The sequence below is a fragment of the Maniola jurtina genome, chromosome 13 (assembly GCF_905333055.1).
Source record: "Maniola jurtina chromosome 13, ilManJurt1.1, whole genome shotgun sequence".
Lineage (NCBI taxonomy): Eukaryota > Metazoa > Arthropoda > Insecta > Lepidoptera > Nymphalidae > Maniola > Maniola jurtina.
Window position 1 is genome coordinate 2,792,614 of NC_060041.1, and position 24,882 is coordinate 2,817,495.

At 36.0% G+C, this 24,882-nt stretch overlaps 1 long non-coding RNA gene across 1 annotated transcript; it reads right to left on the bottom strand.

The window, feature by feature from the left end:
* Window positions 1-9,017: 9,017 nt before the first annotated feature.
* Window positions 9,018-19,912, bottom strand: LOC123870710. The gene is made up of 3 exons (XR_006797129.1): window positions 19,903-19,912; window positions 19,641-19,645; window positions 9,018-9,073 (listed from the first exon to the last, which is right to left on the bottom strand). It is a non-coding gene; the product is annotated as an uncharacterized LOC123870710 (long non-coding RNA).
* Window positions 19,913-24,882: the final 4,970 nt, after the last annotated feature.

A 24,882-nucleotide genomic window follows, 5' to 3' on the forward strand; every position in this document is an offset into this window, starting at 1 on the left:
TAATGTCCGTGGCGTAACCTTTGAACGTGAACAACAAGTTTCTAATGAATTTTGAAACAATGGAAGTTGAATAGGAACAATTGAATGGATTCAAGTCGACGAACGTATTGCCTTATTGAGGAAATCGTAGTAAAACAACAGTAGGAGCCTTTGTACATGGCTACGTTTTCACGTGCAGTCAACGCTCGTTTTACGAACGCATGTCGGAACGCCTCATAGTTAGCTCAACGGTTGAGGAGCGGACTGAATTCCGAAAGGTCGGCGGTTCAAACCCCATGCCCCATCCGTTGCACTATTGTCGTACCTATTCTTAGCTCAAGCTTTACGCTTAGTTGGAAGGAAAAGGAGAATTTTAGTCATGAATAGCATAATTAATATATGTTTTAAATGCACGATGTGGCTGCAATTTGTATTGCGAGAGATTGTGGACTGCGAAAGATTTTGAACCGACATTAACGGTGTAACGCATAAATTTTAAATATTTTAGTGTTTAAACTATTGTGAGAGATTCATTATAAATATACATTACAAGTATACAGATCCGGCTTTACTCACGTCCTATGAAAATGGACACCAGATGGGTTCGAAACTTATATATTTACCTATAAATTTTAGATAATATATAGTCATAACGAAGAACATATTTTGTTAAGTCGAGGTATTTACGACGAAGTCGCTGGCATCATCTAGTTGTTGAAATAACCTTTTTCTAAGACCTTTCAATAAGTTAAAATACAAAAAATAATGTTGGACCACGATTATTATAATGAATGCAGAAAACGTGTGTTTATCGCACGATCTTTACAAAAATTGTAATGATCCTATTCGTAATATAAACACGTCATTTATTAACCCTTTTGATATGTTAATACAGTCTATTATGTCTTATTCTTGTGTCAGTTTATATTTTATTACGTGGTCACAAAACCGAAATTAAATCGGTTATTTCCCTTATCAAGTTTCCAAGAAGCTAAACTGTTAAGGATAAACTGGTTAAGATAATGGTTTTATTTATAGATGTCATGGCTATATGTTAAAAAATGCATTATTTAGTGCCTATATTACATACATCACACTAGTGGTAAATCGATGATAGCCCTGGATAACCTACTCCGGGAGTCCAGGGTTCATTCTCGGGAACGCACATCTGACTTTTAGAAATATCATTTGCTTTAACGACGAAGGAAAGCAGAGTGATGAAACCTGCATGTTTGAGAGTCTTTCATAATGTTCTCAAAGGTATGTGAAGTCTGCCAATCCGAACATGGCTCGCGTGGTGCCCAAACTCTTTTCATTTTGAGAAAGGACCTGTGCTTTATAGTGACCCGTGGGGTTGAGATGATGATGATGATGATTCAGATTGGGCGCATGACACGCTAGCTTGGGTCTTCCGGCTATAAAGCTTGAAAATTATCTTTAGTCAAATGCCAAATCAGGCTAAAATATTATGAATAAATGATAGGTAAGTACGAGTAAGTATGAGTTGGATGCTCCTGAAGGATCAAAATTGAAAAGCTTAGGACTATTAGGATCGTTTCTGTCAAATTAAAGAAAACTTTTCGGACTCACTTCGCTCGTATGCGTATATTATACATGATCAAATTGTTATTTTCTGTTCATTACTGAATCTAGTAAATAAAAACATATTATTTTATGTTTCATATCTGTTCACTATGAATAATCTGCATCGTTTCCGTGAATTTTTGCGCTCACTTCGCTCGTCTGTAATTACTTCATGCATTCATGCATTATTTTAGTAAAAAAACGTTTCACAAAAAAACTTGTGACAAAAATCATAACCACCCACGCTTTCTTTCTCTTGTAACATAAAATAATGTGTCATAATGAGTGAATAACACTCGTTATACAAAACAAAAACGAACATGCTAATATGTTTCTTATTCTTTGCGCATTAAATATCAATTTGGATAACTGCATTAATACATTTTTTGTCATAATAAATGTGTTGGTGTATCAATAATGATCTCGTGATAAGCCTAATTCAGAATGATATACTTACATGACTTACGTTTCAAATGAGAAACCCACATGTCTTTTGTTTTAGAGGTACGCAGTAACGTTGTGTGAACCTTCCTCGAATTTTTGAAGCTATTAAAGCTAGCAAAAAATATAATGAGTAACGATACGATTACTTTATTTATATAAAATTTTAATAATGCAAAAAATATAAACTGCTTAGGTATATACCTATCTACATGGCCTTCAAATCAAAATTAATGATAGAAGTGTTTTATGGTATGTAGGTATAATCAGTGTCACTGCCTACCATATTATAATTATGCGAAAGTGTGTTTATTTTTTGATTTTTCCACAGAAAATCCATCAAAATATGAATAAATATACTACAATTATACATAATTGTAATATGGTTGAAGGATGTATAGTATAATCTATATTTTTATAATTATTAAATATAATTAATAAAATTATATATCCTTCAACCACGCAGCTACGGAGCAAGCAACGCATCGACGTGATACGCATGGGGATATTGTTAAAGATCTCGCATCATGGGATTTTTAAAAACCTAAATATACGTGGAATCTACATGGGCGAAGTCTAAGTCAAGTTTATTACATATTGTCAGTATGTAACCTACGGAACCCGCCAATAAATAATTAGGTCAGTAGCGATCCATCTCACATAGTGACCTAGTGACACGGTACTCGACAAAATTGACTCATCGGTTGCCACCACTGGTTGCCACGCCCTCTGCCACGCTTCCAGCCCGAGTTAACGAGATAATCTCTCAGTAATCCTTCTAATAGCTTCTACACTTTACTTATTACTCACTTGTAGATACCTTACATACATAATATTTAATGTCTTTAACAGGGCTCTCTCCGTCACTCTCTGTCTGTGGTGTTTTAGATTTTTCTAAAAATATGTAGTTTTAAAATTACAGGGGCTCAAAGATTTGTATGAAAATTTTTAAGACCGCGTAACTTTGAAACCGAATATTTTAACAGAAATCTGGAAAACCACAGACCTAGATATTAGTTTCTAGAATTTGTCTGCAAAATTTCAAATGAAATTGGAACTACGTTTGTATGGAGCGAGTGACGGAGAGAGCCCTCTTAACGAGATAATCTCTCAGTAATCCGTCTAATAGCTTCTACACTTTACTTATTACTCACTTGTAGATACTTTACATACATAATATTTAAAGTCTTTAATATTATGACACTTGGTCACATTTTTTGTAGAGCTCTGTCTTTTTTACTCTCGTGCGTTTTGTATCTCCTTCTGTCTTACTTATCACTGAGCACGAATTTTAGATGCTACTAGCTGATGCCCGTGACTTCGCCCGCATGTTTTTTTTTAATTTCCGATAAAATTGACACACTATTGGTGTGTCCTGTGGCTATGGCCTTCCCCACGATGCAAGCTATAGACAGATATAGCTTGCATCCTGGTATAGACCAAACTTCATCAAAATAAAGCTAGCAGACATACAGACAGACATATAGACAGACATAATAGACATATAGACAGACTTTTTCATTCCTAATATTAGTATGGATTGGTCAATCACAGAATAAGTATAGTAGATAATAATAATATGTGGATAGGACTAATACTTTTTTGTAATTGTAAAATAATTGTAGGTATACCTACTATAGACAGACAGGCAACACAAACCTGTTTATGACTTTTATAACTTAGGAAAAAATGCAATAAAATCTCTATGCTGTGGTAAAAATAAACCCACACAAACAATCTAAATAATGTCTAGATAATAATTTCATTATTATGATTATTACCCTGTAAGGTATTCCTTTGGAATAACGGAATTTCGTTATCATAGAAAGTAAATAAACCTATTGATAGGTTTATTTACTTTCTATGATAACGAAATTCTGAAAACGCTGAAAGGACGGTAAACGAGTTTTTATACGCACTTATCTAATGGAAAGAGGACATTCCAAGGACATACAAAAAAGTTTATAGGCTTCTTGAATAGGCTGCCTAATGTATTGACACGGTCCGTGTAGAAGGTGTCTATTTGGTAGATACCATAGAATTGAGAATTGGTATAGAAGTGTATAAGATATACTTTGACACCGTATCGTGAGAGTTTCAGGATGCAAAGCTGTAAAATTTATTTCCCCTTTAAAAAGAAAATAAAAATAAAAATAAATCTGTTAAAAGAGATGTATTTGCAACTCCACTCTTATTGGAATTTTGCCTTGATTTCGCTTATATGTCCGTTTTATAATGCTTTCACGGGCTTAATATATGTATTCGTTTACACGCACAACGCTAAAAAGGCAAAGTTAAAAATTGTGGTGTTTTGCAATAGTCCAAAATTACTTAAGCAAAATACAAATATTTCACATTTTAAAATGTTTAAATTTTAAAGACCTGTATTTATCTGTAATACCTACCTATATCTTTAAAATTTGATCAATTATTATTTTTCATAGTTTAGTTTGTTTCTTGTATTAATTTTTTACTACCTATTTGGAATTTCCGTTTATTATGGGCTAAATGGCATTAAGTATGCAAAGATCTACTGCGTACCAGTACCATTTAACGTCTTTTGGCATTTTGCGTTTTTGGTATTGTGTGTTACTTATTGACTCAATTCTTATAAAAAAGTAGGTTTTTACTTTGCCCTCATTCATAATCTGTGTTCCAAATATATATCAAATAAAAAAAAATCCACGTGGAAGTAATATGTCTAAAGAGAGTGAAATAATCACGATACAAAAACTTCATTCGCAAATTGGTAATTTCCTATTCAATTCGAAGTGGTCCACGTGTATCGATCCAAGAGGGGTTACATAAAATTTTATGGTGTAGTAGTATGGTGGTTTAATAGTACTTACAATACAATAATAAAAATATTAATGCCCTCATAAAGCGGCGACAGCCTAGTGCTTAAAACTTCGACCTCCTATTTTGGGGTCCGCAATTTCGAGAACACCTCTACGTTTTCGGAGTTATGTGCGTTTTAAACAATTAAATTCCCCATAATGTCCTCAAAAGTATAGAAAGTCTGCTAATACAGGCTAGCATGGTGGACTATGGCTTTAAACCCATCTTATTTAGAGAGGAGCTCTCAGTACTGGACTAACTGCGGAGGATTGGTAACAGGATCCCGTTGGAGCACTCTGGTAGGGTATGGAACCCTGAAAAATTGTTAAAAAATATATCAAAGGCGAAAAAAAGTTATCGAACCGATAAATATTGAACATTTCATTTTGTTTGACCTACCTTATCCTATCACCTTGCTTATAAAATAAATTTTATATTATTATTATAAATAAATAACAATAAATGCCCCATAAATATGTAGCTCAAGAACGATTTAATATAAATATCTAATAGATTAGGTTACCTACTTTCAATGAACTGGATTAAAAAGAAATTAAATTTGTATTTTTAATACAAGGTCGCGCAATGGTATACGCCCTTCTAGGGCTCCTAGGTATGTCAAAGGTCTACGATAGTTTGACCACCCACGGACAAAACTGTAAGAAAACCAGGGGCCAGAAAAAATACTATATTTTCTGTATTTTTTAAGGGAAATGTAATTTTTGGGGCCCTGTACCCGAATTACTAAGCATCCGCTGTCTGTCCGTCTGTCTGTCAGCGAGCTGTATCTCAAGAACCGTAATAGGTGGAGAGTTGGCCGGCCCTTATTAAAACCTAATTTCCGGTATTTCTAGGTAATAAAAAAATTGAAGAAAGATAAATTACCACAAATGTCCTTGACTTTGCGGGTGGGCGTTTCTAGAAAAATTAGCTATCGATCAGCCATTCGATAGAAGATGGGTAGCTTACGCGTGTCCATTGTTATTTAATGTTTATTAACGATAGATAGATAGATAGACAGATAGATAATAGACATAGTATGTAGGTACGAGGTAGATATAATGATAAATTTTTTAATACATAATATTCATTAAATCTAGGCTTGTGGTGTTTCCCAAATGTATTAAATTGCTCCGTTGTCTAGAAACACGAGCACAAAGTTGGGCCTTTTTTTAAAGAAAATTATAAATATTTGAGCCCCTGTAATTTTAAAACTACATATTTTTAGAGAAATCTAAGACACCACAGGCACAGATATTAGTTGTGAAATTTTGCTAGCAAAACTTCATAGACTTTGGTTGCTTAGTATTCAAATGAGAATGGATCTACGATTGAATGGAGCAAGCATAGATATTATTTGGATTTCTGTGGGAGTAAGTGACAGAGAGACCTCTGTTAATGAGTATGTCATCCCAAGATCCGTCTCCGTCGAAAATATAGCATCGAAGTTGTTCAAGATTATGTAACTATCTAGGTCAAGTAATACAACTCGGGAGGAACATCTTTGACAAGGAAGCTGACAGAAGAATACATTGGTAATCTAACGTAGTCCTAGTTTTCTAAAGTCCAATCGAAAGTTTCATTTTCCCGTGTCACAATGGGAACGGGCACCGTGTTTAGCACTACCACGAACCGCTATTTAGATTAATGGACGTTAAGCATGGCATATATCAATGTTGGGCGTGGACGAGTTTCAGCAGAACTCAATACTTTAAATGCTTTGCCCAATCGTGGTAATAAGAAGACCCCGTTATACAGTGCGTGTTTTTTAACTGGGACAGTATGGGGAATTTAAAACCGTAGGTGAATTACAAGAAAACTGTTTTAGGAACTATTAGGTCTTTTTTTGCTAAAAAAAATTGACATTTTTTAACCCCTGACCCAAAAAGAGGGATGTTATAAGTTTCACGTGTGTAGTCTCGTAGCTCCTAAACTGATGAACCGATTTAATTTAGTTTTTTTTGTTTGAAAGGTGGCTTGATCGAGGGTGTTCTTAGCTATAATCCAAGAAAACCGGTTCAGCCGTTTGAAAGTTATCAGCTCTTTTCTAGTTACCTTCACTTGTCGGGGGTGTTATAAATTTTTAATTTACACTTTTTTTTTTTTTTTTTTTATTCTTTATTTTGTGATGGGGCTTAATCTAATTTACACTTGTGGTCAAACGTAAGTTGTCCATAAAAATACTACTTATCACTTAAGTATATACAAAATACTTGTTCAGACTAACTGACTGGTTTATCAACGTAGTAAACCACTTGGGTTAAAAACTGAGCTATCGGGGTTACTGCAATTTGCGTCTTGGTATCCTGAGTAATTAATGATTCATCAATTATTATTACGTTAGTACCACTTAAATAGGAGACAATGGGAAATGGTGTGACCTTATTACAATAGCTTATTACAAAAAAAAACGCATCAAATTAATCTTATGAAATCGGTCATATAAGATCACTTAGGTACAATTAATTTTATGGGTAATGTAGTGGAAAATGTATTATCCTTAAGCAATATAAGACTAGGGGTTTTCAGACTTCCGTCCGGTTACATAATAGCTGTAATTTTCTTTAAGATAATATTTTATTGATTAAAATAAACAACAAAAAATTAAGGCTGATTTTTCAATTACCAAATCTTATTCTTTATGGGATCTTTCAGTGGAATAAATTACTTATTTAACGCTTAAATAAAACAAAGTATGGTGCCGTTTAAAGAAAACAGTTTATTTTTTAAAGTTGTGCCACTCAACACCAGTTAAATACCTTAGGTTTTGTTTATCCTGGCGCCTCTTTGAGCATTAAATCCAAAAGACCTTATTAACTCACGGACCTATAGGTTCTCGTATTAATATAGTTCACTATAATTGTACGCCTCCGAGGTATATTTTTCATGCACCCTTCAATGGGTTGTCGGCGTCACACCACAGGACGCCATTAGTCTTCGTCGCAACAAGCCACCGAGGTCGACACGGAAAATTACTTTCAGTGAACACACGGACCATGATTTTATAGAATTTACGATAGGCTCACGTGACAAAACATTGTTTCTGTAACTTAGATTTTTACACGATTGCTCAACAAGTGTAAATTAAAAATTTATATCACCCCCGACAAGTGAAGTTACAGTAACTAGAAAAGACCGAAAAGACCTGATAACTTTCAAACGGCTGAACCGATTTTCTTGGACTATTCCGCGCCTACGATCCAAAGTATCAGAGTTTTCCAAAACATCATTTTCAAATAAATAATTATGTATCAAGGCAACGTCCATCTTGACAGCTTGACATTTGTCAATTGATATAATATTATGAACCTAACGGTTATGTAACCTTCTTTTCTACAAGAAAACTAGAAAAGAGCTGATAACTCTTAAACGGCTGCACCAATTTTTTTGGATTATAGCTAAGAACACTCTCGATCAAACCACCTTTCAAACAAAAAAAACTAAATTAAAATCGGTTCATTCGTTTAGGCGCTACGATGCCACAGACAGATACACAGATACACAGATACACAGACACACAGATACACAGATACACACGTCAAACTTATAACACCCCTCTTTTTGGGTCGGGGGTTAAAAAGATATAAAAACAAAGATAAAAACAGTACCTATTCAAAATGATTCTTCTTTTATTGATGAGTTAAGATTTTTATTTCTAACGTGGACTTTGTGTACAAAAAAAAATATTCTTCCTTTTATTTGATCGGACCGATTTCTTCGAAATAAAAGAAGTTATGCCACATAATATCAACAAATAGCTCGCAAAAAAATATAATCATTACTTAAACTCGTACTTGGCCGGTTTTTTATGACTGTTTTTAATATTATAATATAATTTTTTTTTCGATAATTTATGGTCTAGTTTCACCCCATATCCACAATGATGCGATAAATTCTGCTTGCGATTTTCTGCTCGATTCAACGCTTACTATGGCACCCTAAAGAGGATGGTGACTATAGATGGATCCATCTAATACCAATGGTGACTTCGTAGGGGATTTTCAAAGGCCAAATTGTTCCACTACTGTGCCGCTTTATTCCGTTTATCCACCCTAAAACAGCCATCCTAGGGTATATACTCGGAAACGTGTGTCTGTCTTCCACCTAATAATAATATTAATATGTAAAACAAATTCCGCGGATAAGGCGGATAGATGGACATAGTATTTCTGACTTTTCCGAGTATACACCCTAGTGTAGCTGTTTTAGGGTGAATAAACGGAATAAGTCCCTCTGGTAACTTCGCAGTTTTTTTTAAATTATATAGACTAGCGCTTGGCTGCAATCAGACCTGCTAGCAAGTGATGATGCAGCCTAAGATGGAGCGCACTTGCCTAGAAGTTGCCTATTCAGTGTTGACTTAAGAGGGCTCTCTCCGTCACTCGTTTCATACAATCGTAGTTCCAATTTCATTTGAATATTAAGCTACCAAAGTCCATAAAATTTTGCAGACATATTCTAGAAACTAATATCTATGTCTGTGGTTTTCCAGATTTCTGTTAAAATATTCGGTTTCAAAGTTACGCGGTCTTAAAAATTTTCATACAAATCTTTGAGCCCCTGTAATTTTAAAACTACATATTTTTAGAAAAATCTAAAACACCACAGACACAGATAATAGTTTCTAGAATATGTCTGCAAAATTTCATGTACTTTGGTGGCTTAATATTCAAATGAAATTGGAACAACGATTGTATGAAATGAGTGACGGAGAGAGCCCTGTTAATCCGCCGCGCGCGCGATCAAACTAGCAATTAAATTGAAAATGCATTGTTACAACATGTTTGTGAATTGTGATATAGAAATAACAACTTTGTTTACTAGAACTGATAGCAATAAACCCAGCCAATTCAATATTGTAATACCTATTGTACTCTGCGGTGCAACTCCCTGGTGGATGGGGGAGAGAGGTGAGCCATCCAGCTACAAGGGTATATGGAGGGTAAAACTACACTGACGTTACCCTTCCCTATTTATTTTTGCCTGGTACGAGCTCGTCTGCAAGCAATGTGACGTGGTTAGTTTAGTTAAACGTTTAAACGCAATACGCGTACTTAGCTAGTATTTATAGGGAGGGAAAGCTTTCCATGAAGCTCCCTACAAGGGGATATGGGTGAAATTTCCATGGAACTTATCAGCTCAGTGGAAATTTCAATGACGTGAATGCACCGCTTTTGTGTTTATCTTTGCCTGGTACAAGCTTGGCTGAATGCAACGTGACGTGGTAAGTTTTAATTAACTGTCGTGAACCGTTAACATCTAACGTCTCATTTGACCCTAGATAGGTTTTGCAATAACTAGGTATCTTTGATTTCACGTTACCTTTAGCCAAATATTTGATAAGAGTGTCGGTTCAGGATCAAACCCGAGAGTTTCTTCACTCTAGTTCACTCTGTCAACGTCAATAATAATCTCTAGGGATGCGATGATGTTAAATCTCTCCTACCTAATTCTACTACGAAAATAATCTTTTCTCCCACTTGGTCGGAAATTGCTTCATTATTTGAAAAAAAAAACGTCAATCGGCTCTTTTATGTTCGCACATCAGCAATTTCTAACACAACAATAATACAATTTTTAAGTTGTTTAGTCAAAATGAGTAAGTACTACCGTGCCTATTACTGATTTCATCAAAAAAATGCATATTACATTAATTTGCTTGGCAAAAGTATTTAATTGTTTCAAAAGTTGTGTGTGTTTCAAAACGATTATTATCGTTATGTATGTATGTACAAACTGGAATGTAATTTTTTTCTTGAATTCTCGCAAATGGGAGAGAAATACATACTAAATGTCTCGGTCAAAATAGCAATTTCGTTTAGTTCAAAAGGGTTCGGCGAGCACCTCGTCCTTTAAAATCACTTAGGTAGGAAGTCCTTTGCTTCACCTCGTCCTTCCGAAATTACTCGGCCGGGAACTGCTTTATTTCCGGCCTAGACAGTAATACATTATTTCAAAGGCGAGGTAAAGTTGGTGTTTTACGTGCCGATCTCCACGATAAGTCGCATTCTAAGTTCAAATTTTTGATTCACCTGCGAAACTCACCAATCAAATCCATTTCTATACCCACATGTTAGACATTAGGTATTAGTTAGTAGAGATCCAACTTATAAGGCAAGCTTATAAGCCATTCGGTAGGTTACAATGAAACCGAGTAAGGCTTGAGGCTGGTGCTTGAGGTTAACCTTTAGTTGCCTACATCGTACCTACTTACTTTATATCCAACTAGTTACATAGTAAGGATCTTATATAAAGGGTAAACCACCCTCCTTCATCTACTAACTCGTAAACACTTGTTGTATAACGGGTTTTCCAGAAAGTTCCAGTACTTCCAGTCAATAAAGATCCTACGGCTTCATTGCATCAGGGAATTTACTATAACATTTAGATTTGTAGCGTTTGTACCTTATAAAATACTACGAGAAGCTTTATGAGTTCAAATTATTCAGTCTAAGCAATTAACGATAGCGTGTATATCAAACGAAACAAAAACAAATGGTTCCGGCGTCCTACAAAAAAAGGCTTGTTTTGTCCACCTCCTTGTCCACCAACTATAAACACGGAGTACTAGGATACCATAAAACACAAATAGCATAATTGTGAGGAGTAACAAAAGTGATCAAAGAATGCACTCACTCACTCTTTCTTAACACTTTTTTTTTAACTTGGAAACCGTTAACATTGGCAACGAATTCAAAACATAAGTACCAGGAATATATCAAACGCTGAGGGTTAAACGGCTGCTGTAGAGCGTATTGAGTATTGATTTAAAACAAGTAAAAGTGAAAACTCAGCCCATCCTACTCTACTATCGTACAGTGGTATTTATAACTATTAATAGTAAATAATAATTCCGAACTAAAACCTCGCCGGGACTTCGTCTGTGTTGGTGTTGGCTGGCGGGCGTGCTCTGCCTTTTTGGAGTGTTTTTTTAGTTAAAACTGACTGGAAAGCGCTCTAAGGGGGTGCCGTGCGTATGTCGGCGAGCGCCGGCACAGACGGGGTCCATAGTTGTATAGTTTCCATAACTTGTTAGAAATAACTACAAACTTGACATTGGCTAATCTTTGTAAAGCCAGACGAGAGAGAAAAAAAAAAAACCTCTGTCTTGTTATTTTTGTACTTTCCTGAAGAGTGAAACCACAAAACAAATTAATTTTGAATTTTCATTTATAATCACGACTAACATTCCCTTTTCCCCTCCAACTAAGCGTTAAGCTTGTGCTAGGAGTGGGTATGTTATCGCACATGTTTGCCGCGCTTTTGAACGGAAGTCACGTGGCATCTGTTGGTAATGTTTTTAGGAACGCAACGGTGGCGCCACCTCGAAAAACTATCTTTGTGAGAGTTCTACTCACTTTGGTTCGGGCGATCTTAGTGTGCAGACGTGTTTTATCAATCTGTTATTATTGCGCTAACTTAGTTTTGTTGAGTATCAAGCCTTAATCATGGAAATAAGGGTTGTATTTATTCATTCTTATATTTTTATTGAGGTTCACTTCTGGTATTCTTATATCAGAAGTGGGATGGTAACCTAATTGCCCACTCGCTTTTGGTTCATCTGACTGACATTAGAATCGATTAATCAAAATAAAGTACTTAAACTTGATTTTTAAAGTTTCGTAGTAGTTTTGCTTTTTGTAAAATCTGTGTAAGTGTTGTTTCAATGTACGAACAATCGCATTGTGGTAAACGGAAACGTGATTCAAGTAAGAAAGTGTTATTCTTCCACCGTCGCATCCGTCGTCCGAGCTACGTTTACGGGTTGCGTGGATACTCGACAATCGCTGCTGCCCGGTACCCGCGCTAACGAGTGGTACAGGTACCAACATTGTGCGTGGCGACGAATCAACTGCTAGCCGCATATCTACCTGCATCTTCGTTGATTAAAGTAAGGTCTAATAATTATTTCATTTGTAACTTTGACGCGCATATTTTCAATATCAATGTTTGGTGTGGAAAATATTACACGGAAACGAGTGTGTGGCTTAACGAATGTTTAAATTTGTTGATTGTTGTCATAGTTCTAAGGGTTATCACATACCCTCACGTTTAGGCTACTGCCATAAATAATAATTTACAGTGACAGTAGATTTTTTGTCGATGTAGGTAAAACTGAAAAAAATATTTCCGTTCAAACCACGATATCCTACGGTTTTTGTGAACTAGTTTTGGTTCTTCCACTGTCCGATATCTATTAAGAAAATAAGAAAGTAGCCGGTAAATTAATATCTCATTTTTTGTTACTGTCACCTTCCATGAAAACCTACTTAAGTTTGGTAAAATAAAATATGGCCACGTTATATTGTCTGTTTTGATAAACGTTCAGAATCAGTCAACCTTGATCCATTAATGACTAATGTAACTTTTTGTGAAGTACCAATAATGTAAATTTTTGAAAAATAATAATAATAATAATTAGACATAGCGTCTCAGAATTCAGTACCGGCGTTATGCTGTCGTTGAAGGTACCGGTAGACGTTACATGTGTTGGCAATAACAGAACGCGAATGGTTACTTTCAGTCCAATGCAAGAACCTAATATTTAAGACGTTGCCTATTGAGTTTTTCGATATAACATTTGAAATTGATTTTAATATGGTCTTAAATCGTTATGTGAATAGGTACACCTGTCATAATAAAGACAGACGTACTTAACCGAACGAGAGTTCCTTCATTTGAACTCTGTGCTCACATTTACCTTTCTTTTCTTTGAAATTTCCGGTGTAATACTGCGCATTCCACGTGGATGCGAGGCTTGTCACTAGCCGTGACATCTTGATAGTGCTGTGGTGCTACGCCACGCACGTTGCTGCAAAACGTGGTACCTCATCGTGGCGTATCAGTGAGATCTGCTGCCTGTCTCATGAGGCAATATGATAAGTGCTGCTAAGCGTTTGTTTATGCTGTTTGGTAAGACCATTCCAGTTTGTTTTTACTTGTGTTCATGATGTCGGTATGTGTTGTAGTATGAGGCACTTTCTTTGAATAGTTGCGAGCACAGTGAGTAACTCTTACTCACATACCGACTTAGACTTGATCTCGTGAGATATGCAAGCCAGTGTGTTGGTACGTAGGCACATTCAACGCTTTGAGAAAGGCAATAATGCCTGTTACCAGTGAGATATACTTATGTTTTTAATAATACTTCTGTTACTTCATAAAAGGGAATTGCTTATATTGTGTATACTATACATATACATGTGAATTACTTTAGCCAAAAAGATTTCAATCGAGTCAGTCTCATTTTTAATTTTAGATTTCCGTTAGTACTTTTATTAGAATCGTATTAAATATGAATGTTCTTTTGCTCTTCATTGTTAAGATCAGGACAAGCCGAGCTAAAAAAAAAAATTAATGACTGAGTTGTTAGAAAATAAAATATACCCACCGACGGACTGAATATGATAGGAGATGGGTCGTTCCTATGACTTGTATTTGGCAAGTGATTAGAGTGAATCATGACGAGATAGGCCATTTGCTGTGGATAAATCATTGGAAAGAATCTAGTTATTATATTGGTTCCCTAAAATGAAAAAGGTTGTATCTAAATATATAAAGGATTGCATTTATTTAGTTTATTCAATATGAACCCCTGGTTAAAACTGGATGACGTGTGTGTCAAGCGTTTAGAGATGGCCTAAGATGTTGTCAGGTAATAATACCATTTTAATGCATCTTATGGCTCTTGGATTGATTGATATTATTTTAAAGTACCTAGTATGAGACTTACTTTTACCTTATCTTAAATGTCTTTTATGTCATTATACTTCAAATTTGTATATCGGTACGAAGATAAAAGTTGTGACGGTATTTAATCGTGTAGAATTAATCAATTACAATAGAAGTTAAGATTTATAGTAAGATGAACTGGCCGCCGATGGAACAGTTCAGAATAAGTCTACGTATCAGATATACAAGTAGCTCGTACATCCCTTTGTTTAATTGGTTAAATTTCTCGAAGTTCTTGTTGGATGGACCTCCAATTACTAGCTGTTGATGGGATAGTGGATTGGAGGCCACTCATTGGAATTCGGGAAATAGGTTGTTCATAAATCATTTTGTTTGATTAAATTTTGCGAATTCCATGTGTTGGATGGACCTCCGATTGCTGGCCGTTGATGGGATAGTAGATTGGAGGCCACGTATTGGAATTCGGGGCATGTGGACCTCCAGTTGCTGGCCGTTGATGGGATAGTAGATTGGAGGCCACGTATTGGAATTTGGGACATGTGGACCTCCAGTTGCTGGCCGTTGATGGGATAGTAGATTGGAGGCCACGTATTGGAATACGGGACATGTGGATCTCCAGTTGCTGGCCGTTGATGGGATAGTAGATTGGAGACCACGTATTGGAATATGGGACATGTGGACCTCCAGTTGCTTGCCGTTGATGGGATAGTAGATTGGAGGCCACGTATTGGAATTTGGGGCATGTGGACCTCCAGTTACTGGCTGTTGATGGGATAGTAGATTGGAGGCCACGTATTGGAATTTGGGGCATGTGGACCTCCAGTTACTGGCCGTTGATGGGATAGTAGATTGGAGGCCACGTATTGGAATTTGGGACATGTGGACCTCCGGTTGCTGGCCGTTGATGGGATAGTAGATTGGAGGCCACGTCTTGGTATTCGGAAAATAGCCAAATCAAATTTTCTTATTGCTGTTTTTGTTCTCAGCAACTGCACCAGACATAAACGCCATCCAGGGACGGAGGCGTGCACAGGACGGCCGTGTTATCGCACATGTTTGCCGCGCTTTTGAACGGAAGTCACGTGGCATCTGTTGGTAATGTTTTTAGGAACGCAACGGTGGCGCCACCTCGAAAAACTATCTTTGTGAGAGTTCTACTCACTTTGGTTCGGGCGATCTTAGTGTGCAGACGTGTTTTATCAATCTGTTATTATTGCGCTAACTTAGTTTTGTTGAGTATCAAGCCTTAATCATGGAAATAAGGGTTGTATTTATTCATTCTTATATTTTTATTGAGGTTCACTTCTGGTATTCTTATAGGTACGACAATAGTGCAACGGGTGGGGTTTGAACCGCCGACCTTTCGGATTTCAGTCCGCTCCTATACGCGTTGAGCTATTGAGGCTATAATACACAAAATTTAGTCTTTTTGGCCCACATCTTCAATGTTTGGCTACATTTAGTACTCTAGTATGGCGCTTTCATATTTGTTTACATTAGGTACACTTTACCTGTGGGGGGTTGGAGCAGGCGGGGTGAAATTTCTCTTCTATGCTTATGATATCCTAGTGCTCAATGTTATGGTTACCTACAGGTGCTACAGTTTAAAACTGACTTATTCTAAGGAAATTCGCAAGTTCAGGCCTGTGGTTCAGGTACTAGAAAGGCAATAATCATTGTCATAATCATCAACTGTCATCCGCATTTCATTGATTCACTAGGCATTAAAAACCAGTCAAGTGCGAGTCGGGCCTCGCTCTTTTAGGATTCCGTACATAATAATTATGTACAGAATATTACGAACATAAATATTATGAACACAAAACAACCTAAACAAACGTGGCCGTCGAAGCAACCAACATAAGACAATGCGGCACGATGCTAAAACTTATGGTAACTTTAAATTTTGCGGCCTGCAACATGACAGACAGACAGACAGATAGACAGACAGACACACTTTCGCATTTATTAAGAGGGGTCTCTCCGTCACTAGCTTCATACAAACATAGTTCCAATTTCATTTGAATAATATTAAGCAACCAAAGTCCATGAAATTTTGCAGACATATTCTAAAATGAAATTGGAACTACGATTGTATGAAGCGAGTGACGGAGAGAGCCCTGTTAAGTATGGATTTTATATTTATCTCTATTCTCTTGTTTATAATAAATAGGATAAAATAATGACGGAAGGTTTCAAGGGATAATAACAGCTCTTACCTATTTTTAATATCCTGGTCGTGAACGTTATAGTTTACAACAGGTGGTGTAACCGTTAAAACGCCGTTAAACAAAGCATAATTGCGTTTTTTGTGAAGGCTTTGTTATGTTATGGCTTCATAGTTTATGATGTTCTGGTAGTCGGTATTTTGGTTACGCAACAGGTCGGTCGTTCAGTTGCCCGATCGTCCTCTGAAGAGATTTTCCAACTTTCATTTTGTAAGATTTTCAAGATCATGCATGATTGAAAAGCAATCTGAAACGTGCTAACCCGACTTTATTCAAGTTTTAAAAAATTAAAATAGCCCTCTATTTTTTACCCGACTACGGCAAAGCCGAAAGGAAGGGTTACAGTAACTAGAAAAGACCTGATAACTTTTAAACGACTGAACCGATTTTCTTGGATTATAGCTAAGAACACTCTCGACCAAGCCACCTTTGAAACAAAAAAAAAAACTAAATTAAAATCGATTCATTAGTTTAGAAGCTACGATGCCACAGACAGATACACAGATACACTTGTCAAACTTATAACACCCCTCTTATTGGGTCGGGGGTTAAAAATAAAAGTTTATTGATTAGAAAGAGTCATTCAAACTTCCTTCGTCCAGTTAGGTATCGTTTTTAGAGCTGTTTTTAGAATGTTTTCAAAGGTGCTTTTCCAATCTGTACTCACACAGATTTAACGTTTGGAACTTACTTGCACCCCTACTCTACAATCAATGTACTGGAAAATCCTGCATTCTAGAAAACTCCAACCAGTTAAATAGTTCGTCAGTATGAAAACATGAGTTACCAGGACCACATGATCCGAATGAAAGGAAAAGCGGCTTTCCCATATTTTCTTTATAACCCTGCGCAATGTCCTTTTGCGCAGGGAGGCTTCCCTCAGGTTGTTGATCCCGAATCGCCACGCCCAATCGACCTTTTTATTCGAAGTACGTTTCAGAATGATCCGAAAAAATGTTATTATTCGCAATGTTCACTTTTTCATGGTCATAAACTACATAGTAACTTTTTAACTGCCGTTTTAGGTTTTTAATGAGATATATGTGTGATATTTAACCAGAAAATTATAGGAATTCACGTGATTAGTGGGAAAATCGGCAAAAAATGATGATTACAGAAATAAAATTGAGTTTATTTTCATGAAGCGTTTTGGGCGCCAAGAAAATCCGGTTTATAAGCGTTTACCACGGCAAAGTTACTACCCCTGAACCCTCTGCAACCCTAGTAGCAGAGGTCGTGACGCGGGGAGATTTTTCCGCGAAAACGGGAATTCCAAGGGCAATTTAACCTTCGTTCGGAAAAGTTCAAGAAAATTTCTCTAGGGCTGTCTACAAATAAAAGGCATTCTGATTATATTTGAATATCAATCAAAGAAATCATTTTAATCTCATTAGTCCAGTGCTCATTTTAGAGTTCCATACCTCAAAAGGAAAAACGGAACCCTTAGGATCACTTTGTTGTCTGTCTGTCTGTCTATCCGTCGTGTCTGTCAACTTCCCGTTGACCTAGAATCATGAAATTTGGCAGGTAGGTAGGTCTTATAGCACAAGTACAGGAATAAATCTGAAAACCGCGAATTTGTGGTTATATCATTAAAAAAAAAATTAAAACGTGTTTCAATTTTCAAAGTAAGATAATTCTATACCAAGTGGGGTATATGAAAGGGTTTGCCTGTACATTCTAAAACAGATTTTTATTTATTTTTATGTATAATAGTTTTTGATTTATCGTGCAAAATGTTGGAAAAATACCCGAGTACAGAACCCTCAGTGCGCGAGTCTGACTCGCACTTGGCCGGTTTTTTGACTGTGGTTTGTGGATCATAAGGGTCCTGGGTCCCGAAAAAAACTTGTTGGGGTTTTCTATCAAGACATCCTTAGAAGCATACCAGAGTTGGAAAGTTGGTGATGTTCTGTACTTTCGTAGAGCTTCCATTCATCCATTCCATTCCATTCTTCGATTCATTGCTACTTCCATTGGTCATGCGCCTGCTCTCTCCCTGGTCGTGTCGGATATGGTCCTATCGGACTATGAGAGTGAGGGAAAAGAGAATGCAGGTGTATGTTAGCACACATACTTGTGCACTATATTATCTCCCGTGCACTTGGCTAGTCGCCACTGGGCTTGACTGCTGTGGTCAAAATTCGGTCAAAAATTAAAATGTCTTTTGTTTGTTTAGTTTTGACATAGATCATTGATTTTGAAAGAGCCTTTGATTATTCTAGGACATAGATAGATCTATTGGCACTCCGAGCAGTATTAACTAGCGTGTCGATGACGCTAGTTTGAAGCTTTTTAACCGACTTCGAAAAAAGGAGGAGGTTATCAATTCGTCGGAATCTTTTTTTTACCCATTCCAAAATCGTCCAAGCGCCTAAAGAATTTTTTACTTTCAAATGTAAGTATGTATGTGGTTTAATAAGCTCATTTTTGAGGTTTCTTGGGGTGTTGATTACAAAAATTAAATCTAGTATTTTTAAAATGAATCTAGATTTTTAAACGGTAGGATAATAATAATAATTGTTAGATAGGTATAAAGCCATCACTCAAAGAAGACCTATCTTCTAAAAGAATCAAATTCTATTACAAGCTTATTTATGGGCATTTTATTACACTATTCGACGAGCTTTTATGGTTGTAAATTGCGATTAATTTTAGATTTAAATCTAGATGGCAATTTCAGTGCTGCTATAAACGATTTGTCTATAGCGTTTTTTTTTAATTTAAAAAGTAATAAATACTCCGTGCCCTAGCCTGGTGTATTTTAGGGTTCCATGGGCACCCGAAGAGTGCGAAGTGCCAAGCCAACAGGACCTTATTACTGATACGGAACCCTTCGTGTGCGAGTCCGATTTGCACTTGACCAGTTTTTTGAACTTCAACTTAGTCCTAGATAATAAGTTAGTAGGTAGTTATCTTTTTGCTAACCAAAGTTTTTTAATAAGTTTTTTAAGCGTCCGCTTATGTTTTCTTGATGAGTAGAATTCGGTACGGTCTATGTTTTGAATAAAATGAGCTACATTTGCAAAATGCTAGAATTATTCATATTAAAAAGAATGACTTAGAAAATGTGCCTTGAAGAATATTCACAATCTATCTGCAAAGTTGTCCATTCGTATAACTCCAATTTAATGAATACAAATTATTATCAATCTCAGATATGCTTGGATCTGTCATCTGTCGATAAATTACTTAGCAACATTGGTACAATTTTTGTCAAATAACGTAGCTTATTTCTAAGTAAGAAACATATCGACAGATCACAATCGCATTGATTAATTAATTATTTATTAATATCACCCGTTAGAGTTCGCACCGTCACGACTCGATTGATAAGTTATCCATCCAACCATGGTATCTTTGGAAAATTTATGGAAATGTGTACATTCCGTGCACTGGTAACTGGTGTGGGTCGTCCGGGATATCGAGTATTGATCGGTTCGGAAGAACTCTCTCTAGTTCGTTATCTCCTAGTACTTTCCGATCAGCTATCCATTATCGATGATTGCCGATACTCGCTCACCAATAACCGACCGTTTCCTATCGCCGATTGCTCTGACCATGGTTCTCAAGACATTCAAGCATAACGATTAACGATATTGTTATAAAAATAAGAATAGGTAACTTAAAAGCTCGTTTCAGTTTTCGTTGACCTCTAATATAATAATTAATCAATCGATTACGCAGCAATATATTCCAATAATATTTATTCAAATCAAAAGCAAAATCATTTTTATAAAGTATAATATTTATAGTACACCTTTTGATAGTTAGAATTGTTAGATTTTTAAGATGATATAATGATATAATTAATTACGTAAACTTAAAACTAAAGCTACGAGGGTTCCAAATGCGCCCAGGTCTGAGAAGAGCCCATAACAAACTCAGCCGGGTATTCTTTTTATTATTGACTTCCCTAAATCATGTGAGTTGTGAGTGCTGTGGTAGTCCACTTTGGCTGTGGTCTTATAATCCTTATAGTCTTATTATAATCCAACCTGGCGGGCCCTAGCTGGTGGAATCCCGGTTAAAAGATGGCCACCAGGACACAAAGTTGCCCTGCGCCTCGCCCGGGTAAGGAGGCCGTGCCTCGTTGCCCGTACACACCTCAGCTTGGCTATTACGGCTAAACGAAAAAGACTCACACTGCTCGAAAGTCATATTTTGTAGGTATAGGTATACCTACTCGTAGTTTTTAACCCCCGACCCAAAAAGAGGGGTGTAATAAGTTTGACGTGTATATCTGTGTATCTGTCTGTGGCATCGTAGCTCCTAAACAAATGAACCGATTGAAAGGTGGCTTGATCGAGAGTGTTCTTAGCTGCTATAATCCAAGAAAATCGGTTCAGCCGTTTTAAAGTTATCAGCTCTTTTCTAGTTATTGCTGTAACCTTTACTTGTCGGGGGTGTTATAAATTTTTAATATACACTTGTTATATTAGCTCTTGTTCTAAGTAATTAGGTCTTAACAAGTGTAAATTAAAAATTTATAACACCCCCGCCAAGTGAAGGTTACAGTAACTAGAAAATAACTGATAACTTTCAAACGGCTGAACCGATTTTCTTGGATTATAGCTAAGATCACTCTCGATCAAGCCACCTTTCAAACAAAAAATTAAATTAAAATAGGTTCATTAGTTTAGGAGCTACGATGCCATAGACAGATACACAGATAACGTCAAACTTATAACACCCCTTTTTTGGGTCGGAGGTTAAAAATACAAAATTACCTCTTATTTTCTCTCTCTACATTTTGGGACTTTACATTTTCGCTTCAATTATTAAGATATATATAAAAGTAAAAAAAAGGTCGCTCGATTCGATTCGAAGTTATTTCAGTCGAATATTTTGTCAATATTTTTTTTTGTTTAGGGGTGGCTCTTTCAAAATCAATGGTTTTCTGCTATTCTTTGGCTCTGTGGTTGTTAAAATATAAGAGGGGATGAAACAAAAATGGCTCCAACAGAGTTCCAAGCCTCCACAAATACTAGGACTGTAGAGGTATGTAGAGATCAACCGCATTCCTGTCTGTTCCTGACCGAACTATCCTACTTCAGCGGATGTACTAAACGTCGGAGTCAACGAACCATAGGTTAGACAAGGACATAAACGGGATGCCTATATTCAATTTACAGGATAACCTCTAGAGCTATCATAAATAAAGCTTAAATTCCTTCAATCAAATATTTTATATTTTCAAACCGGATGCATAAATCGAAAGACCAGCTGATTCAGAAGCAGATGATTAAAAATACCTTATTTGTAAGTTTACAAAAAACCTAATTGCAATTTTATTTTCTTTGTAACAAGAGTGAAACTCGCTCGGACAATCTTGACTTTTAGGGTTTTGAGCGTGAGAAATTCGGGAAGAAACTTCTTCGATATCACCAGGAACACATACTGTGACAAGAGTTTTGTTTCCCACAGCTCAGGTAAATATTTCTCACGCCTATTGAATATAAATACCCCATACTTCCTTCCCGCCTGATTAAACTTTTGTGAGAGAATTTGACTTTATTCAATTCCATTTTTCAATTCAAAACTAGGACAGATTTTGTCCCGTAAAAAGATTTCATAAAATCAGCTTTATAAGCCCAAAAACACTAAGAAAAAAGAAAACTAGGTAGGTAGGTATCAAGCACATAATTTTATTAAGGAGCTTATTCAAAGAAAATCCTAGAATTGAGTTCGTTAAAAATAGCAATGAATTGAATGAAAAAGGTGCCTATCCATAAACCGTAGTGTTAATAAAAATGGCAACCCTACTTATCATTTTATTAACCCCCGACCCAAAAAGAGGGGTGTTATAAGTTTGACGTGTGTATCTGTGTATCTGTGTATCTGTGTATCTGTCTGTGGCATCGTAACGCCTAAACGAATGAACCGATTTTAATTTAGTTTTTTTTGTTTGAAAGGTGGCTTGATCGAGAGTGTTCTTAGCTATAATCTAAAAAAATTGGTTGAGCCGTTTAAGAGTTATCAGCTCTTTTCTAGTTTTGTTGTAGAAAAGAAGGTTAGATAACCGTTAGGTTCTTAATATTATGTCAATAGACAAATGTCAAGCTGTCAAGATGGACGTTGCCTAAATACATAATTATTTATTTGAAAATGATGTTTTGGAAAACTCAAATACTTTGGATCGTCGGGGGTGTTATAAATTTTTAATTTACACTTGTTATATTATTAGTGTGAAAAGTTATAAAAAAAAATTATCGTGACTTTGCCCACTCTATTTAGTGAGGTAAGTATTTTAAAAGCGTTTAGTAATAAGATTTAAAGTTACATAGACTATTTTCATAGACCTTATAAGTTTTCCTAAAGTGGGCATACTTGTAAAAAATTGTCTGTTTTTGGTCCGCTCTCTAAATTTGCCTTTTTAACCCCCGACCCAAAAAGAGGGGTGTTATAAGTTTGACGTGTGTATCTGTGTATCTGTGTATCTGTGTATCTGTGTAACTGTGTATCTGTCTGTGGCATCGTAGCGCCTAAACGAATGAACCGATTTTAATTTAGTTTTTTTTGTTTGAAAGATGGCTTGATCGAGAGTGTTCTTAGCTATAATCTAAAAAAATTAGTTCAGCCGTTTAAGAGTTAATAGCTCTTTTCTAGTTTTCTTGTAGAAAAGAAGGTTAGATAACCGTTAGGTTCATAATATTATGTCAATAGACAAATGTCAAGCTGTCAAGATGGACGTTGCCTAAATGCATAATTATTTATATGAAAATGATGTTTTGGAAAACTCAAATACTTTGGATCGTCGGGGGTGTTATAAATTTTTAATTTACACTTGTTATCATATAAATTTAATTTTATAGACTTTTGTTATTTGACAAGATCAGTACGTATTTTAACAGTATCGTAGCACACAAACATATTAAAAATAATACTTAATGATTTTTAAAATATCCAACATTGAATCAAACAAGTGTAAATTAAAAATTTTCAACACCCCCGACAAATCATTTTCAAATAAATAATTATGTATATCTAGGCAACGTCCTTCTTGACAGCTTGACATTTGTCAATTGACACTTGAATATTATGAACCTAAGGGTTATCTAACCTTCTTTTCTACAAGAAAACTAGAAAATAGCTGATAACTTTTAAACGGCTGAACCAATTTTTTTGGATTATAGCTAAGAACACTCTCGATCAAGCCACCTTTCAAACAAAAAAAACTAAATTAAAATCGGTTCATTCGTTTAGGCGCTACGATGCCACAGACAGATACACAGATACACAGATACACAGATACACAGATACACAGATACACAGATACACAGATACACAGATACACAGATACACAGACACACAGATACACAGATACACACGTCAAACTTATAACACCCCTCTTTTTGGGTCGGGGGTTAAAAAGAAAGGGCAAAGTTGTACCGGTTCATATTCGAAATTCAAATCAAAATGAATCCATTGATCATCCAGCCATCATGAATTTGTATTTGAATCCATTATGTATTTGAAAATCAGGGGTATCGGAAATCATCGATAATGGAGGAAGTATCGAAAAGTATTAGGCGAGCATAGACAGTGAGAGTTCTATCGAACAAATCAATAAACGATATCCCATGCCTATCTATCAACATGTGATCTGGATTCCAGACATGGACTATCAGCTCTAAGTTGATGATGGTAAAGTTGATATTACAATAATAAAAGCACAGCGAGTCAGGTCGACTGTGACAGGAAGGCGGACAGGTGCGCATTCCGCATTCCATAATCCACGAGGTGTTGGAATGTGTAGCGTATCCAGTTTTTCGTCCAATATTATGGATCTGTTATTGATTTAAACATTAGTTATTAGTAGCAATGGATCGTTTCGCAGGTAGCGTCTGAAAATTCATGTAAAAAGCCTTTTCATTTCGTAACTTGCTACCTAGTAAGGTATAAAGTTAAAGTATAAAGAGTAGCATGTGAAAAATCACGAAGCAAAATCTCATAGTTTGAAATAATTACATTTAATTCCGCTTTGTTGTATAATATACTCGCATGGCTATTAGAAAGGTAGCGAATTTTCGCATTTACAATCGAAAATGACAAAAAAAAAACTTACCGTGAAAAACCACCTGTGAGATAATACAGTTCTATTTTGATCACGATCATA